The sequence below is a fragment of the Cervus elaphus genome, unplaced genomic scaffold, assembly GCF_910594005.1.
Source record: "Cervus elaphus unplaced genomic scaffold, mCerEla1.1, whole genome shotgun sequence".
In the NCBI taxonomy this organism is placed as follows: Eukaryota; Metazoa; Chordata; class Mammalia; order Artiodactyla; family Cervidae; genus Cervus; species Cervus elaphus.
Genome location: NW_025316746.1, coordinates 69,550 through 89,217, shown reverse-complemented (window position 1 = coordinate 89,217; position 19,668 = coordinate 69,550). Strand labels below are relative to the sequence as shown.

Genomic DNA, 19,668 nt, shown 5'->3' with positions numbered 1-19,668 from the left:
ATTGCTCCTGGTATATGATGCAGTTGAATTTTGGACATCACATAGTCTAAATTTGGAGCACTGAATTCAGGAGAGGGTGGGGCACTACAGTGGACCGGTTGCCTCAATGTGAAAAAAAACTGGGTAGAATCATCTCTTTTTTGGAAAGACACTGATGTACTCTTTTCAGAAAGGTTCTGTTTGAAAATACAAGAAATATAAAGACATCTTGGATCCCAAAGGAACCCTGGAGTTAGACCTAAGCTCACTGAACTAAGCAAGAGGTGGAAACAGGTTTAGAGCACACCAATCTGCCTTCCAAGGATACACAGTTACAAAGAACTAAATTCTGCCAACATAAGAAAACTACTTCGAAGGCAAATTTTACCTTTAATTCCCAGAGCTTTGGATGAAAATATTTCTTTTATGTCCACCAATACTCTACTAATTAGGGCTTTTTGCTATTTGATTTCAATCATAAGGGCAAAGAGGATGAGATCACTGTTGAAATGACAGCAAAAGTCAACCATGTAGGGAATCTACCTGAAAAGACTCAATAGGAAGCTTTGATTCCAAGTAGGTTCATGCTCCAAACCCACTTAGTTGATAGCCCAAGGGACTGGAAGTCTTCACACCACACTCTGGAATGTGCTTATGAGAACCTAGGTTAGTGTTTCTTTCATCCTCTGCTCTTTCAAACCACTCTAGCTCTGGAGGTCTCAGGAGGTTTCAGACATTGGAGACATGACTGAGGAAGCCATGTCACAGAACAATTTGGGGGCTCACGAGAACACCTGTTAGTTAAATGACTTCAAGGCCAGACTGAGTCAACCGCCCTCCCATAACTTGCTCCTTACCTCCTTCAGAATAAAAGCTTCTGCATATTCCAACTACAAATGGAGTGGTGGAAACATTACTTCCCTTTAGTGGAAGTGACATGTCTATGGACTCAAAAGCCTCCTTCCAACCAGTTTTGACTGTTATTTCTCCTCAGCACCATGGAGAATGTAAAAGCTTCCATTCAGCTTAATACCCAGAGGCCAGCAGTGTTACTTCAAATTTCTCTTTGTCAGAAAAGCAAATATTTAAGTGTTACTTTTCTAAGCTTTTTTTAAACAAAAACAAAATCCTGGGATGGACCAAAAAATGCTCTTCTTTGAGTTGATTTCTATCCAGGGAACAAGTCTGTAATGTCAACAATAATACAATTCTCCATTCTCTGTTCCTGAGAGAGGGGGCTAGGGGTTTGAAAAAGGAAATGCTGCAGGAGGGCACAAATAAATGAAAATCTAATGAGAGGAAGTAGAGGAATGATGAGGCAAGTGGGACATTAAACTGAGGCCTCCAAGGTAGTTTAAGGCTTGCTTTGTTTCACTGAAAAAAATAAATGCCTGATTAATATGTGGGAAGGAGGAAGTAAGAAGTGTTTTTTAATTTGTATATGTGGGCACAAGAAAGTGGTATGGTACCAGAAATCCATAATTTCAGTATGCTGAAGTTCCTGGTCATCTTTGTATGGTTCCATTGTTCTACTGTGTTTAGTATTGTTGTAGTGATACCCTTGGTTAGAATTGAGTGATAATAAGTGGAGTGGGCCCCCTCCTACATTCTTGGTAGGAATGTAAATTGGTATAGCCACTTAGGAGAACAGAATGGAGGTTCCTTAATAAACTAAAAAAGCAGAGCAAAGGCTAACCGTTATATCAAGAGAACATACTGGTCATAGCAAAGATCCTTTTCCAACCACACAAGAGATGACTCTACTCAAGGACATGACCAAATGGTCAATTCTGCAATTAGACTGATTGTACTCTTTGCAGCTGAAGATGGAGAAGCTCTATACAATCAGCATAAACAAGGCACAGAGCTGACTGTGGCTTAGATCATCAGCTCCTTACTGCAAAATTCAGGCTTAACTTGATGAAAATAGGGAAAATCACTAGGCCATTCAGGTATGACCTAAATCAAATCCCTTATGATTACACAGTAGAGGTGACGAATAGATTCAAGGGGTTAGATCTGATAGACAGAGTGCCCGAAAAACTATGGATAGGAGTTTGTCACATTGTATAGGAGGCAGTGACCAAAACTGCCTCCTATAGAAAGGAGAATCCCAAAGAAAAAGAAGTGCAAGAAGGCAAAATGGTTGTCTGAGGAGGCTTTACAAATAGCTGAGGAGAAGTAAAAGGCAAAGGAGAAAGGGAAAGATATACCCATCTGAATGCAGAGTTCCAGATAATAGCAAGGAGAGATAAGAAAGCCTTTTTAAGTGAACAAAGCAAAGAAATAGGAGAAAAAAATAGAATGGGAAAGACTGGAGATCTCTTCAAGAAAAATGGAGAGATCAGGGGAAAATTTCTTGCAAGGATGGGCATGATAAACGACAGAAACAGTAAGGATCTAACAGAAGAAGCAAAAGAAAATAAGAAGAGGTGGCAAGAAAACACAGAAGAACTATACAAAAAAGGTTTTAATGATCAGGAAAACCACAGTGGTGTGGTCACTCACCTAGAGCCAGACTTCTTGGAGTGTGAAGTCAAGTGGGCCTTAGGAAGCATCACCAAGAACAAAGCTAGTGGAGGTGATGGAATTCCAGCTGAACTATTTAAAAGCCTAAAAGATAATAAAGGTCCATATAGTCAAAGCTATGGTTTTTCCAATAGTCAAGTACTGATGTGAGAGTTGGACCATAAAGAAGACCAAGCACCAAAAAATTGATGCTTTTGAACTGTGGTATTGGAGAAGACTCTTGAGAGTGCCTTGGACTGCAAGGAGACCAAATCAATCCTGAATATTCATTTGAAGGACAGATGCTAAAGCTGAAGGTCCAATCCTTTGGTTACCTAATGTGAAGAGTCAACTCATTGGCAAAGATCCTGATGCTGGGAAAGATTGAAGACAGGAGAAGGGGGCAATAGAGGATGAGATGGCTAGATAGTATGACTGATTCAATGGACATAAATTTGAGCAAACTCCTGAAGATAGTGAAGGACAGGGAACCTGGCGTGCTGCAGTCCATGGAGTCGCAAAGAGTCAGACATGACTTAGTGACTGAACAAGAGCAGAGCTACACTGCTTTCTCCACCTTTGCAGGAATTGATATAAAAACATCAAATGTGTGGGTAAAGGTGGCACAAAGAATATGCCTTTATATAACAGCTCCAAATGAGTAAAATGGCAACATTCCAAGCTATGAAAAAGGAACGTCTTTATATTTAATTTAAACTTAAACTCGTGCTGCTAAGTCGCTTCAGTAATGTCCGACTCTTTGCACCTCTGTGGACTGTGGCCCACCAGGTTCTTCTGTCCATGGAATTCTTCAGGCAAGAATTCTAGAGTGGGTTGCCATGCCCTTCTCCGGAGGATCTTCCCGACCCAAGGATGGAACTCGCGTCTCTTATGTTTCCTGCTTAGGCAGGCGGGTTCTTGACTACTAGTGCCACCTGCAAAGCCGCAAAAAACAAAACAAGACCAAAAAAGCACACCTTCCCTGACCGGGAATCGAACCCGAACCGCGGCGGTGAAAGCGCTGAATCCTAGCCACTAGACCACCAGGGAACTACACAATGGAGGGGAATTAATTTTAAAGGTATATGTAAAGGGGTTAATAAATACCTGGTACAATGAACGGAACCTCACCGTTGAAAGGAACCCGGAGGACAACGATGAAATAACTCTATTCTTTCGATCCTGGTTTTCAAGTGACCTACCTGTTTTTCTCCAGAGCCAACCTTCTTATGTGAGGATCACCGATAATCATGCCTTAGGTTAGCCTGTTGAGAAGACATAGATGAAAAGGAGGGTAATGGAGTCCTAGTTCCAAGATTTCAAGAAAGAATGTACAACACAGAAATAACCGCAAATCCTTAGATTACGTCCTAAAATAGGAGACGAAAGCGTCCTTAGGTGGGTTCCAACCACCAACCTTTCGGTTAACAGCCGAACGCGCTAGCCGACTGCGCCACAGAGACTCCAGCACGATTAAGTCTGTTTTCTACCTCCCCCACAACTTCATCCGGCAGAAAGCAAGCGCGCTTTCCACTCTAGGGGGAGCTCCCTGCCTTTAGCAGGACAGCAGTACCCGATCCAAAGCCTATGAAAACGGGAGGAACCCGTGGGGAAGCCGGAAGTTGGGCATTCCGAAGGCAGATGTCCCGCCGAACGTCCCTGCCGCGCCTGGCCCCCCACCCGCTGCACATGCAGCGCCCCGGAGACGCCCCGGGCCTGAGCCGAGGAGGGCCCGAGGGAAGCTGAGCGCCCGGTGGGCTCAGTAGTCGTTCTTTCGGTTCTTTTCTCCGCCTTCATCTGACCTCCTGAGCCGTTGGCACTGCCCTCCCTCCGCTAGGTTGCGGTCGGTGGGCGTGAGCCGGACGGAGGCGTTGGGGAAAATCGGTCAAATGCGGAAATGTAGGGAGGAGGAGAGGCAAGGTCAAAGCAAAGATACTTCTCAGGAGACCTGTTTTGAGGCGCGGGCTGGAAGAGATGAAAAATACATCAGAAGAGGAAGAGAATAACGGAAGGAAGACATGACGGAAACGCAGGAGTACTTGACGGTGGTTCAACGAAACAGCTATACTTAAATGTAGGAGCGCAAAGACGCAGTTTGCTGTCAGCACAGTGGCGTGCCGTGATCGTATAGTGGTTAGTACTCTGCGTTGTGGCCGCAGCAACCTCGGTTCGAATCCGAGTCACGGCAGTATTTCTTTTGCTTTGTACCTGCAACAACTCTTTAGTAGACTCTTTAGTCACCAAACGGAGTAAGGTCAGGAGAGCGGAAGTCAACCCAATGGTGCTCAGGCTGAAGCACTCTGGACTTGATCCAGGTCTCACCATTTACGAGAAAATATCTAAAGATCAGTTTCAAACTCTAAATGAGTCTTGTGTGTAGCTTCCACGAAAGAAATTGTGTACTCAGACAAGAATCTTTGTGTGTGTGTGTGTAGAACTGTTTCACAGAGAAGGCAATGTCAACCCACTCCAGTGTTCTTGCCTGGAGAATCCCAGGGACTGGGGAGCCTGGTGGGCTGCCGTCTATGGGGTCGCACAGAGTCGGACACGACTGAAGCAACTTAGCAGCAGCAGCAGCAGCAAAAATATTTCAAATAGCAGCAAGGCTTTTTTACACAAAACGGAATAGAATTTAAATAAAGAATTTATAATATACTCCAATTCAGTCATTGTCTTCGCTGGATTCTCTGACGTCCTACACACAGTTTTTATCCGAAAAGGAAATTATTAAAATGTGTTCACAGAACAAAATACACAAAACAGTAAAGGGCGGCTATTAGAATATTTCAATGTGTAATCATTACCAGAATCACAACAGACAAATTTTTTTTGTCATTCAAGCGTGGCCCTTTGATACACTTACCAGATAATGCCCACCCATCCCCTACTACTTTAAACAATTCTAATGTCAACTATCACCTAATTTGGCTTTGTTCTTTCTTCAAGTTCAAGTGAATGCGTGTATAGTTTTCTATCTAGCTATTATCAACCAACATTATGTTTTATATATATATATATATATATATATACACATATACATATATGTATACATATGTGTGTATTTGCATTTCTCTCTTACTTTGGTGTTAATGATAAGCATTACACTAACGTAAAGCTACTTCACATATGATGAACATTGGGGTGATTTCAAGCTACAGTATTGGGAAAGGCTAATATGAATACCTTTCTACTATAACTTTCTTGTGTAACTTCACAAGTTATTTGAGAATAAATGTCTATTATAAGGGAGCCAAGGACGAAAAATTGTCCAGGAAAGCAACATCAGTGACCTTCTATGCTGGAGTGAGGGAGTGGAGGGGAACAGTGAGGCAAGTCAGAACAAAGTGAAATTTTTACTGCCAGTGAAGGGCGTAGCATCGTCAATTATTTCTCCACTCTCCAAGGTTCACTAAAGGAAGAATGACCCATGGAATCATCATTCCAAAGCGGTTTAGTGCACAGTCTGGGCTCCACAGGAGCATTTTCTGGGCATCTCTTCTGTAAGAATGGACCTGTAGGATTTCTTGCTGTTCCCTAAGAAGCAGTGGGAGAGACACCAGCCTGGTCAAGCCCCTGGGCTGTGCCACCCAACCCCTCAAGGAGGAGCATCATTCTGGGCCGTCGTATCAGCCAAGAGAACCAACAAAGCAAGAGGTTGCCTCCAGCTGTTGCGGGAAGGGGGACCCCTTCCAGGGCCCGAAACTGGGCTCTTGTCTAACACTTGGAAATGAATTGTCCAAGGAGACTCATGTGCTGACAAAGCAAGAGATTTTATTGGGAAGGGCACCCAGGTGGAGAGCAGGAGGTAAGGGAACCCAGGAGAACTGCTTTGCCACCTGGCTCACAGTCTCGGGTTTTATGGTGATGGGATTAGTTTCCGGGTGGTCTTTGGCCAATCATTCTAATTCTGAGTCTTTCCTGGTGGCACTCGCATCACTCAGCCAAGATGGATGCTGGCGAGAGGGATTCTGGGAAGTGGACGGACACGCAGTGTCTCCTTTTGACCTTTCCCGAATTCTTCCATTGGTGGTGGCTTATTAGTTCCGGATTCCTCATCAGGATCTCCTGTCATAAAACAACTCATGCAAATGGTTACTATGGTGCCTGGCCAGGGTGGGCGGTTTCAGTCAGTGTGCTTCCCCTAACACAGCCGCCACAAGTTCTCTGTCCTGTTGTTAGAAAACATTGATCCAACTCCTTCCCCAAGCTCTAGAGGTGTGTTGGGACATTTCACTTGTTGGGAGATTTCTGCTTGTTGGGAGACGTGGCTTACACTCCCCAAGAACACAGCTGGTGTGGAGAAGGGAAAGGGAGAAGGGAAAGTCATATGAGAGGCCTTAGAATTGGCTAGGCCTGGAAGGGAAAACGCCCCTTGGTCCGGAGAGCCTCTGGCCTCCTTGTTCCTGGAAGTGGTGCCTCCACCACCCCCACCTGACCTGCACTTGGCCCCAGAGGTATGAGGACTCTGGGCCACATTTCCCATGTTTTTCCACAACCCCTGAGGTGTGGCTTCTCTCTTGCTGGTGCCTGCCAGCCAGCCCTCAGAGGCTCCCCAGGAAAGTGCCAAGCCCAATGGGTGGGGAACCTGCGTGCCCACAGACATCACAGTCAGGAGGCTTAGCAAAAGAAGTAGGACCCATCTATACACGTTGGTCATGAAACAGGAGGGCCATGAAAATGCAGGTGCTTACCCTAATTCCCAGGCAGTTGAGTACACGGAGTGGTGTGGCTCTTGCCCTGGGTCAGCAAAGCACAATGAGGCATTATGGAAGAGGTGTCATCTGCCATGAACCAAGGGATATCAGGAGAGAGCAGCAACTCAAACCCCTCACTAGCACTGTTAGGGGAAGCACACTGATTGAAACCGCCTACCCTGGCCAGGCACCATAGTAACCATTTGCATGAGTTGTTTTACGACAGGAGGTCCTGGTAAGGAACAGGGAGCTAATAAGCCTCCACCAAACAGAAGAGTTCAAGAAAGGTCAAAAGGAGACACCACCTGCCTGACCACCTCCCAGAATCCTTCTCTCTGGCATCCATCTTGGCTGAACAAGGCGTGCACCACCAGGAAGGACTCTGAGTCAGAATGATTGACTAAGGACAACCCGGAAAATAATCCCATCACCATAAAACCCAAGACTGCAAGCCATGTGACAGAGCTGTTCTCCTGGGTTCCCTTACCCAATAAAATCTCTTGCTTTGTCAGTACATGTGTCTCCTCAGACAATTCATTTCCGAGTGTTAGACAAGAGCTCAGTTTCGGGCCCTGGAAGGGGTCCCCTTTCCTGCAACAGCACCATGTCCCTCCCACAGGTGGGGAAATCACAGCCATCAGCTTTCACAAGTACAACAGACTAGGCTTACCCTCTGGGAAAACACCTTCAAGATCATGGCATTTCTCTTGCAAGGTAACTAGGGGGCACAAAACCTGTAGTAGGCACAGTGCAGCCCCCGACCCTTCTAGGTTCACTTGGGGGTCACAACCCTCCCCTCCACCTGCCCTTCGATATTCTTCTAAACTGCTTTCCCCAAAGGAATTCAAGAGAATACCCTCCAAATCTCTCCCACACACCCCCATACCCTCTCCCACACACAGGAGAACCCATAGCCCACCCACCAGAAGGATGGACCCACAGCCTCAGCGCTGTCTCATGTACTCCACCTGTTGCCTCTGCATCCTTGGTCTGCATCATCCCCCCCTCCCCTCTCCCTGGCTCTCCTCTTGCCCTACAGTGGAAGCAACATTTGTTCCAACAGGTCTTCAGCTGGAGTGTCCATGGGAGAGAGGAAAACATCCCCTCTGCAGGGCAGAGACCATGGGAAGTTGAATTAAGAGCAGCTGGAGAAGTTGCCTAGATCATCATCCTTTTGGTATTCTGGGATCGATTTTTATACCTAACTTCTGATTATGGTCCTAATAATAATTTTGCATTTGTGGTAGTGAGATGAATTGAAAAGTCATGTTACTCAGGGAAATGAATATAAATTGAATGAAAGAGAATATTTAAAATATATATTCTGCTCTCGCTCAATTGACAAGTGCATGGAGATGGCAAAGACCTGGGAGGCCAGGTGGGTAGGCTGGTGCTGTGCTAGTCATTGATCTGCACCTGTTGCTGCTCCAAACACCCGGAGTCTGGGTCTCTTGTCTCAAGAGACGTCTGGGGAGGATCTACCTGCACTGTGGCGATGGACTTTCCCACCCGGTTTCCTTCTGGTAAGGCTAAGCTGATGTCTTACTGGATCATAAAGGAAGACATCTTAATAACCAAAAGTTATAAGACAGTATTCTTGATATTTTTATTTATTAGGGAATTTCACATTAATACTATAAGAAGGTATCATCACACAGCCTCCAGCATGGTTATGTTTAAAAGAATCAGTACACCAAATGCTGACAAGAATGTGGAGCAACTGCAACCATAGTTGCTGGTTTGAAACCATTCTAAGGCCCTGTTTGTCAGTTTCTAATAAAGTTAAACTTGCAGCTACTCCATGACCCAGCAGTAGCAGTACTTCTGTGAATGCAAAAGTACACAAAAAAGACTGGTACAGAATATTCACCAAAACACCAACAATATTCATCAATAACAATAACACCAAAATCAATGCAATAGTACCAAAAGTAAGAAGTGGTATACACAGTAATATTTGGAGAAGGGCATGGCAACCCACTCCAGTATTCTTGCCTGGAGAATCCATGGACAGAGGAGCCTGGGCTACAATCTATAGGGTCACAGAGTTGGACATGACTGAACTGACTTAGCACACACGCACATGTACACAATAATACAGATATGCTTAATGAAAATAATATTTTAAAAGCCAGATACAAAAAAATGTACATTCATTCAATTAAATTTCAGTAGCAATAGTAACCTCTGCAATAGACTTCACAATAGCAATTAACTAACTGAGATTGGTTAACAAGTGCCTGGAAAGGGGCTCAGAGGACATTTCTGGGATGATGGCTATTTTCTATAACTTGATCTGGGTGATGATTATGTTGCAGGAAGGAGGACCCCTTCCAGGGCCCGAAACTGGGCTCTTGTCTAACACTCGGAAATGAATTGTCCAAGAAGACACATGTGCTGACAAAGCAAAAGATTTTATTGGGAAGGGCACCCGGGTGGAGAGCAGTAGAGTAAGGGAAGCAGGAGCTCGCAGTCTCGGTTTTATGGTGATGGGATTATTTTCCAGGTTGTCTTTAGCCAATCATAATGATTCAGAGTCCTTCCTGGTGGTGCATGCCTTGTTCAGCCAAGATGGATGCTAGAGAGAAGGATTCTGGGAGGTGGTCGGACCTGTGGTGTCTCCTTTTGACCTTTCCCAGACTCTTCTGGTTGGGGGAGGCTTATTAGTACCATGTTCCTTACCAGGACCTCCAGTCCTAAAACAACTTATGCAAATGGTTACTGTGGTGCCTGGACAGGGTGGAAGGTTTCAATCAGTGTGCTTCCCCTAACAATTATGTTTGCTAAAATTCCACAAACTGTGTTTTAAAGATTTGTGCTTTTAACTCTACATGAACTATATAGTTCAAAATTAGTGGCTGGAGAATGAAGACAAGCTGGTGTAGACCATAAAAACTATTTTGCATTTTATACAAACTTGTTCTCATTTAGTGTAAAAACCCTCACCAGTATTTGAATCATCTTTAACAGCAAAATGGCTAAGCTCAGACAAGTCTCCCTAAGAGGCGGTATTTCACCCTTAGGGACATTTCATGCTCAATAGTGAGACAAGCAATCATCCTTGGTTTCGCTTTGACCAGCCACTGGCAGGTTTGTGCGCTATGGGACTTACTCCTCTTCTCCTGGCATTGCGCTGTGTGGCCAGGAGTAAACTCTGCTCTCTGACCGCTTCTGACCAAGTTGCTGTAACTTGGATTTGTACCAAGTGTAATTGAAAGGTTGTTGCTGAACCACGAAAGACACCGGAATTCTTGGCCTCCGAAGGAGGAGAACTCAATCCAGGCCCAGAGACGAGGCTTGATCACTCAGAGCTTTTGGGTAATAAAGTTTGATTAAAGTATAAAAGAGATAGAGAAAGCTTCTGACATAGACATCAGAAGTGGGCAGAAAGAGTACCCCCCCTGCCAGTCTTTAGATGGATGGTATATATCTACTAGCAGTCTGCTAAGAAAGGAAATGTCTCAAAACTCAGAGAATGGCACCAGGTGAGTCATCCTGAGCCGTAAAACGATGGGCATGAATCTTGAAGACAGATAGATTTCCATACAAATATATAGTTTCATTAACACAGATTAGGAGAACAATGTATGACATACTGGTTTGTCAAGTCGGTTCTGAGTCTAGGGTAAATACATAGTACATTAACATAGCTTAAGACAAACATTTCCATAAGGAAAATGCATTGGTTAGTTCAAGGTTTGAGAAAGGTTAAGTTCAGGTGGAACCAGGTGTCATTATGGCAACACAGAATTTTAAGAGAAACCTCTTTTTAAATTTGTATGGAGAAGGGGGAAAAAATGTAACATTAGTTTGTTTCCTCCTGCCCCTTAAGGCAGAGAGAAAAAATGTCTGACACTTGCAGCCTATTTCCTCCGTGTGGAGACCCTGACCTTCCTGCCTGTTACCCTCTCAGTAATGAAGCCACAACACAGCACTAACCACTATACAGTCACGATGCGCCAGAGGCCCGCAGGTAATTTCTTTGACATAAACATATCCACATTATTGTTGCTGTTTAATTCTTAGACGCACATGCTCATGCTTTTCTCTCCTTTATGCCCTTCTCTGGTTCTGCCTCCCTATTCAGCTACTTAATAAAAACAATTTTCATCTCTCAGGATATGGCCTGTGCCTCACAGGCTTCCTGGGTTGTCTCATCCATGCTTTTGCCAGCTGCTCTCGCACCTTTTCACGTTTCCTCTTTAGACCTGATCTCTTTCTTGCTGCAGCCAAACCGATCACATCTACTAAAGAGCTGCCCAGAGGCGAAGATGGTCGAGTGCTGCTGCTGCTGCTAAGTCGCTTCAGTCGTGTCCGACTCTTTGCGACCCCATAGACGGCAGCCCACCAGGCTCCCCCAGGGGTCTCCAGGCAAGAACACTGGAGTGGGTTGCCATTTCCTTCTCCAATGCATGAAAGTGAAAAGTGAAAGTGAAGTCGCTCAGTCGTGTCTGACTCTTAGCGACCCCATGGACTGCAGCCTACGAGGCTCCCGCGTCCATGGGATTTGCCAGGCAAGAGTACTGGAGTGGGGTGCCATCGCCTTCTCCTATGGTCGAGCGAACGCGGAGCAAACGCGGAGCCGTCACAGAGCCCACCCAGGGGGTGGGGGCGGGGGTCAGCTTCCCTCGGCACCCCCTCGGCTCAGGCTCGGGGCGTCTCCGGGGCGCTGCATCTGCTGCCGGTGGGGAGCAAGGCACGGCGGCAAAGCTCGGCTGCCCTTCTACTTTCGAGTCGGCCTGACGCCAGGCTTCCCCGCGGGAACGAACACGCTGCATCGACTCCACCTCTCCGGTTGTCTGAGGCTAGGAACCGGAGCCGATGTCCTGCGAAAGGGAGTGGCTGCTCCCGGAATGGAAGGACCAGTTACTGTTTAGCACCCTTCAAGTCTCTGTAGCGCAATCGGTTAGCGCGTTCGGCTGTTAACCGAAAGGTTGGTGGTTCGAGCCCACCCAGGGACGATTACCTCTACGATGTTTTTGGGTATAGTTTAAGGGTTCGCTCTTATTTCTGGTTATTCATTCATCCTTTCTACGTAAACATGGAGGAAGGCCTCGCCTTCTTTACCCTTCTTGTCGCCGACGTCTTGTCCACAACAGGAGAACCTAAGTCAAGTTCACTGCTGATCTTATCCTCACAAGAGAACCCATGAGCAAACAGGTCATTTGGAATCCAGAATTTCGCGAAAAGAGAGGAGAGTCAACATCTCATCGTTACCCTCTGAGTTCCTTTTAACAGTGAGGTTTCATCTATTGTTTGTACTAGTATTTATTGACCCCCGTTTACAGTAGGGTCCCCTGGTGGTCTGGGGACTAGGATTTGTCACTTTCACCGCTGTGGCCCAGGTTTGATTCCCAGTCAGGGAAGGTATGGTTTTTTTGAGGGCTTCCCAGATGGTGCTTGTGGTAAAGAACCCGCCTGCCTACTGCAAGAGACATTAAGAGACACGGGTTCGATCCCTGGCTTGGGGAATGGCAGACAACTCATTCCGGTACTCTTGCCTGCAGAATCCCATTGACCGAGGAGTTTAGCGGACTACGGTCCATAGGTGTGAAAAGAGTCGAGCACGGCTGAAGTAATTTAGCAGGAGCAAGTCTTTGAAATTAATTTGCTTCTGTGCTTTTATTATTACAAAGAGTACTGCAGTCGTAATTCTTGTACACAGGCATATGGGTAGAGTGCCAGAAGGACAATTCTTCTATAAGAGAGTTTACATGGTTTTACCTATGGTTCCATTCTCTAACCTTCCTTGGCTTATTAGCCATAACTCTTCTGTTGTTTCAGTGACTGCTTTAGGCTTTAGAGCAGACATCTGTAACTTACCACAGTTTGCCCTCAAGTGATCACACCTCTTCACATTTCTCCATTACCTGCCTTTATGCTATCATTGTCATGCATTTTACTCCACAGGTATTATAAACCCCAAATCCAAGGTTATTACTTTTCTTTAAACTATCCCATATTTTTAAAGAGATTTTCTTGATAAGAAAAATTCTTATATATTTTCCATGCAGATACCATATTTTGTCTTTGATTCCTTTATATACATCCAGAATTCTATCTGGTGCAGTCTCCTTTTTCCTGAAGGACTCCTTTAACATTTCTTATGTTGTGGATCTTCTGGTGATGAAGTCTTTCAGCATTTGTATGTCTGTAAGTGACATTATTCATCATATCTTTTATTTTTGAAAGATATTTCATGAGGGAAGATTAATAGAATTGCATGTCGACTTTCTTTTTTCTCTCAGTCTTTTAAAGATGTTGCTCTACTGCCTTTATTTTTGTTTTCCATATCTAGCACACCTTATTGCTTTGGCTGCTTTAGAGATTTTTTTCTTTTTCTATGGATTTAAGCAGTTTAATAGTAAAGTGCTAGGTGTGGGTTTTTTTCATATTCCTTGTGCTTTAGTGATGAGAGAGATGAACAGAGAGAACCCAGACATTTAGAAAGGGTTTCTTCCAGGTAGTCAGCAGAGTTCTGATATGAGCATGTTTCTGGAGAAATGCCCGAGACGAAAAAAAGGAATGTTGGAAAAGATCATGGGACAGTGCCTGGTATTCACATGGTATAGGCAATTGTACTTGCCTCCTTGGATCAGTGGCTTTATAATTCTCACTGAAATTAGAATATTTTCTTTTTTCTTCAAAAATTTTTTCTTCAAAAAGCATTCTGCTCTGTTCAGGAACTTCAAACACTCCCATGTTAGGCCTCTTAAAATTGTCCTAACATTCAGTGATACTATGCATTAAATATTAAACTGTGATTTTCATTTCAGATGTTTTCAGTTAGTCATGTCTTTTTAATTCCATTTGGTGACTTTATTATATCAGAAGTTATCTCATATTTTGTTCATCTCTAAAGTTTTATTTTGGCCATTTTTATACATTCCACATTTCTACAATTCTTTGGACATTTGTAATGCAGTCATGAAAACTGTTGTAAAGTCCTCTCTGTTGATTTTAACATTGCGTCAGTTCTGGTTCAGTTTTGGTTCACTAACTATTCTTCTCCTTATGTCACGTTTTCCTGCCTCTTTGCATGCCTGACATTCTTGGTTGGATGCCAGATATTGCCAAACTTTACCTTCCTACGGACCAATTATTTTGGTATTCCTATAAATCTTCTTGAATTTTGTTCTGACATAGAATTAAGTGACGTGTAAACAGTTTGATTTCTTTGAATCTGGGTTTTATGATTTTTTTAAGGTAAGTCACTCTAAGGCTGATTAATCCAAGTAGTAAGGCACGGTCTTCTTTGCGTGTCCTTCTCACTGACCCTTGTGAGTAGTCCTGTCTGGCTTGGGGAGTGAGTACAATTGCCTGTACCAGGTGAACACCCGGCACTGTCCCATGATCTTTTCCAAGGTTTCTTTTTTTCATCTCAGGCATTTCTCCTCAAACATGCTCATATCAGAACTCAGCTGACTACCTGAAAGAAACGCTTTCCAAATGCCTGGGTTCTCTCTGTTCATCTCTCTCATCACTAAATGTGTCCTATGAACCCTAGCTGCCTTGCTCTCCATGGACACTCAGCAGCATCTCCACAATCCAAGCAGTTGGCCTCAGATCCCCTCCTTGTGCTCAGCCTGGAAACTCTGAAAGCAGTAAGCTGGGCCCAAGGTAGGGCTCACCTTGTTTGTTTCTCATCTCTCACTGCCCGATTTCCAGTGTCTTGAAAACTGATATTTTATGCCTTTTATCTTTTTATTTTTTGGGGGGACAGGGGAGAAGGCTAGGGTGAGTTTTTGGGCAGAAAGGCCAGTCTTATTTCTGTCACTCCACCTTTACCAGAAGCTGAAGGCATCTCTTCATGTGTTCCCAGTTTGACTTCTGAAGGAGATGTACCATTTTTATAGACCAATGTATTTGTCCAACTCTATGAAAAATCCTTTTTCTTCATATTTTTTCTAGTACAACAAGCTTTCTCTACATCTATCTGACACTCTTATAAGAGGTGTTGGCCTCCTGACTCAACTAAGCAGGAGGTATGACAGACAGAAGGACAATGTAGACATTACTCAGAGATTCTGTATTGCATATGTCCAGCTAATAACTTCCAAAATGTTTAGAAAGTCTTTCAATAGTTGTTATTGGTTTTGATGGTGACCTACTTAATTGGGTCCAGAAAAGACTGACCAGAATGGCCCTGGGTTCCTTTCTACCAAATAGCTGATCAATTCGAGGGGAATAATCACTGGTGCCAGACATTTATTCATCTTCCCTTCCTTTTGTGAATTGCAGTTTTGCCTTCTTGGATGCTCACCATCTATGGACTGGTCACCTTCCTACCCAAAGTTGGGTTAGTAATCCAATAGCTCTGTATGATTCCTTGACAGTGCTTGGTTATTTCTCAAAACAAAAACAACAAAAAACAAAAAAACTTGTTCCATTTGAGACCAAAGGTTGGAAGCAACAGAACCCTGCACCTGCCAATGCTTCTTGTGCAGACCTGGATACCAAGAGTTGTTGGCCCTCCCTCTCTTGGTTCTTCTGCTGAATTTCACAAGCATACGTGAGCTCCTAGGCTTTTATAACCAGTGCTTGAACATTCTTTCCACCCTCTTCATGTATGTTTTTATCTGCCTCTGTCCCTCACACACTCAACTGCCCCATCCACCCACATTCTTTTCCTCCTCTTCAGCTTTCTAGGATCTTGCCTTAGAATTCCTTCAATCACTGAGCACTTACTAGGTGTCAGGCCCTGCTCCAGGAGAGATGCTGCATCCTCAGCAAACCCAATCTCTGCCTGTGGCGCCCCCTTCTGGAGGCATGAGAAAGTGTCAGGGCTGTGGGAGCACAACTAGTTCCAGGCCTGTGGTTCCTGGCTCCTCTGCCCACCTGGGCCTAGGGGCACTAGCAGTGTTTGAGACAAAAGAAGCATAAAGAACAACGGGAAAATGGACGAACCCAGATCTAGAAGGGAGGTAACTAAGATTAAAAACGTATTCCATGTGTTTTACACTTCTTCAAATGACATGATGGCTGTGTCCACCAACATCCTCCTTTTAACCTGTACCCACACCCCCTTTTAACCTGTTAATCTATGGCTACTCTATAGTCTATAAAAATATGCATGAGCATTATGTAAAAACAAGGCTTTGTTATTTCCACCTTAATTAGAAATTCTCCAGGCAAAATTATACATTAATTAATTTAGTGTCAGTCTAGGCACTTAAAGATAGTGATAGATCTTAAAAATGCAACTTGAGCTGAATCATAATAGAGAAATGCATGCTGGATTAATATATTGAATGATACCTAAAAACATTCACCCCCAAACTGTAAGTGGAATAATGATAACAATGATTTCTAGAATTATAAAAGTAAATTTCTATTTAATAGCTATTAGATGGTATATTTAACTTACTGAAACATATAATTTTAAATGTTATAAACTTAAATATGTATTGAAATGAAAGTTCTTTTATTGGATCAGTAGAACCAGAAAAAGAAGCTTAGGCAATTCTGTGTCATGAGGATATTGAAGCGAACATAAATCCAAGGCATGTATAAACTAGAATACTCTGCAACCAATATTTTCTACATTATTAGAAAAATCTGAAAGACAGCAAAATAATTTTTAGACCAAAATTATTAAACCAGTGTGATGCATAAAAGGAGTCATCTCTAGAAATATAAATATTTTCCATGCCATTATATGTCAAGTTTTAGAAGTCTTACAAGTTTTTAAAAGTATTCAAGGTTTATCCTTATTGTCAACTTAATTTTTTTCCTTATACCTGGCACAGAGACCACTAATTAACTAGACCACTAACTTATCTCCTTTTTCATTTTCCCGTGATTTAAATTTCAGCAAGGAAGTTCAGGGATCTGTGAAGGAGAAGAGAGAGAAGAGAGTCAAAAATGTATTTGAAGAAATAACGACTGAAATTTTCCCAAATCTGAAGAAGAAAACAGATATCCAGGCACAGGAAGCACAGAGGTCCCAAATAAGATGAGACCAAACAGACTAACACCAAGACATATCATAATTAAAACGGCAAAAGTGAAAGACAAAGACAGAAATCTAAAGGCAGCCTGAGGAAAACAATGACTCATAACACAAGGAAACCCCCATCAGTCAGTCTGTCAGTTCAACCGCTCAGTCGTGTCCGACTCTGCGACCCCATGAACCGCAGCACGCCAGGCCTCCCTGTCCATCACCAGCTCCCGGAGTCAACCCAAACCCACGACCATCGAGTCGGTGATGCCATCCAGCCATCTCATCCTCTGTCGTCCCCTTTTCCTCCTGCCCTCAATCTTTCCCAGCATCAGGGTCTTTTCCAATGAGTCAGCTCTTCGTATCAGGTGGCCAAAGTATTGGAGTTTCAGTTTCCAACATCAGTCCTTCCAATGAACACCCAGGACTGATTTCCTTTAGGATGGACTGGTTGGGAGCGCGGCGGCTGCGACGGTGCGCTGCAGAGAGGAGCTACCCCGCGTCGGAAGTCAGGGGCTGCAGACGAGAGGAGCTACCCTGCGCTCAAGGAAACCCCCATACCAGCTGATCTTTCTGTAGAAACTTTCCCCTCTTCTTGACTCATGTCCCACCAGCTCTCTTCACCCTCCCACCACAGGACAAGATGCTTCCATTTTATGACCTGTCAGAACCCTTTCTGCTCTCTGCAGGGCACAGAGACCCAGGCAAGAGCCAAGGGGGCAGATGCACTTCCCCATGGGTCTCTCCCAAGGAAGGTGGTTCTAGAGCTCAGGCTGAACCAAGACCCCACTGCCCACCAAGACGACCCAGAGGAGTCCCAAGGTGATTCGGAGGGGGTGTGTGTGACAGTCTAGCCATGTTCCTGCAAGCCCAGGGCGCACCTGCCCTGCACTTAGGGGAGAGGGTCATAAAACAGGGTCTGAAACGTCTCTACAGCCTGAAGAGAATGGATTTCAGGTTCTTGAAGGGGCAAGGGGTCCTTTCCACCAGCACAAGGCCTTTCCCTGGCCTTGGAGGACAGGTCTTGCAGAAGTTGGTTTTGAGGGAGGCGCCAAAGGATGCCGAGATTCCAAGGCAGCAACAGCTGCCCAACCAGTGATCTTGAGTTGAGACATCTGCAAGTTACTCTCAAATGGTGGAGCAAGTCATGTATACAGAGAAAGCAAACACGGGAAAATGTTAACTTTGCATGTTGGAGTACAGAATATATGATGTTAGTATTTCAAGTTTTTTGTTATGTTTCAAGAATTTTATGTTTTTGTTTCTCATTGAGTTTTGGGAACTCAAGTTCTAATTTCTCTTTGGATGAAAGCAAGACATTAAATTTCTGAGATGAAGGTGAGTGGCTGCTCAACGGACCTGGCATCTCACCCCCTCCAGCCTGGGCAACACCAAGGAGCCTGGGGCAGGGCCTCACTACTTCCTCTGACCTGGCTCCGTCTGGCTGCAGAAGCCTCTCCTGATAAGCCCGCAGGTACTGCCTCCTTTTTGCGCCTCGACAACTCAATTCATGAAGCCTGAAGGTTTTTATCTACCTATCTTTGGCTCCAGTCCCTGGTGCAGAGTTGGGTTCTGTCTCTTTTGTTATGTCATGCAAAACAAAAAAGGAGTATGGGAGACTGAGGTAAGCCAATGTAAACTATAGCAAAGAATTTGATTTTATTTTAAATGCACTAAATTCATTCTCATCTCTCCCTAGAAGCCCCACTAACATTTAAAATATCTCACCCAGAAAACATGTCTATAATGGCACCATTTCATTAGTGGAAGCTAGTGACTTCTTGACAGCAGAATTTCACCTTTGGGAGTAGTTTCTGAGCACGCTAAGACGTGGGGCACATCCAATGTTGCCAGTAGCCTGGCTCTAGGTTTGTTTGTGGGTTCTCCTTCCCATCTCCAGATCACACTGAGCAGGCGAGTCAGCAGTAAATCCTGCTTTATGGCTGCAAGTAATAATCGCAGCTGGTCCTTGGATTAAAAGCAAACCTAAACTCAATTCCTGTCAAGGTAGATGATAGACATTGCAGTTTGGATTGAAGGACTGCAGACATGATGTGGACTACTAGCCTGGCTGGCAGATGGTATGTTTCCTTCAATATTTTGTAGCTTTGTTCTTGGACAGCTTGCTTCCTGACAGGATGCAGTAGGAAGCACAAATGGGATGTGCTGATCTTTTGCAAAAAAAGGTTTAGTTTGATCAGAATGTAGAACACTAAACAAGATAACTAGCCTATCCTCTTCAGAAATTCAAAGACATCAGAAACAAGAAAACCATACAAGTCAGGAGACAGTTCCAGGTCACAAGGACAAAATTTAGAAACTTTAATTGGAACATGGGGAAATATCAGTACCACAACACACACAATTCTTAACCTCTCTCAGATATGCATAATATAGAGGCATATGTTAAATGTGTCTAATAGCTATATCCATACACATATAAGCATGTAGATATGACAGTTTTTAAACAATGGGAAAATTTATACCTCGAGCATATATGAGGTAATGTTATTGAAATAATGTTAATGTACTTAGATTTGATCATTG

General features: G+C 44.0%; 3 non-coding genes across 3 annotated transcripts; 2 read left to right on the top strand and 1 right to left on the bottom strand.

Moving 5' to 3' along the window:
• Positions 1-3,876: 3,876 nt before the first annotated feature.
• Positions 3,877-3,950, bottom strand: TRNAN-GUU. Its single transcript has one exon. It is a non-coding gene; the product is annotated as a tRNA-Asn (tRNA).
• A 653-nt stretch (positions 3,951-4,603) lies between these two features.
• TRNAH-GUG lies at positions 4,604-4,675 on the top strand. The gene has a single exon. It is a non-coding gene; the product is annotated as a tRNA-His (tRNA).
• A 7,393-nt stretch (positions 4,676-12,068) lies between these two features.
• TRNAN-GUU lies at positions 12,069-12,142 on the top strand. Its single transcript has one exon. It is a non-coding gene; the product is annotated as a tRNA-Asn (tRNA).
• Positions 12,143-19,668: the final 7,526 nt, after the last annotated feature.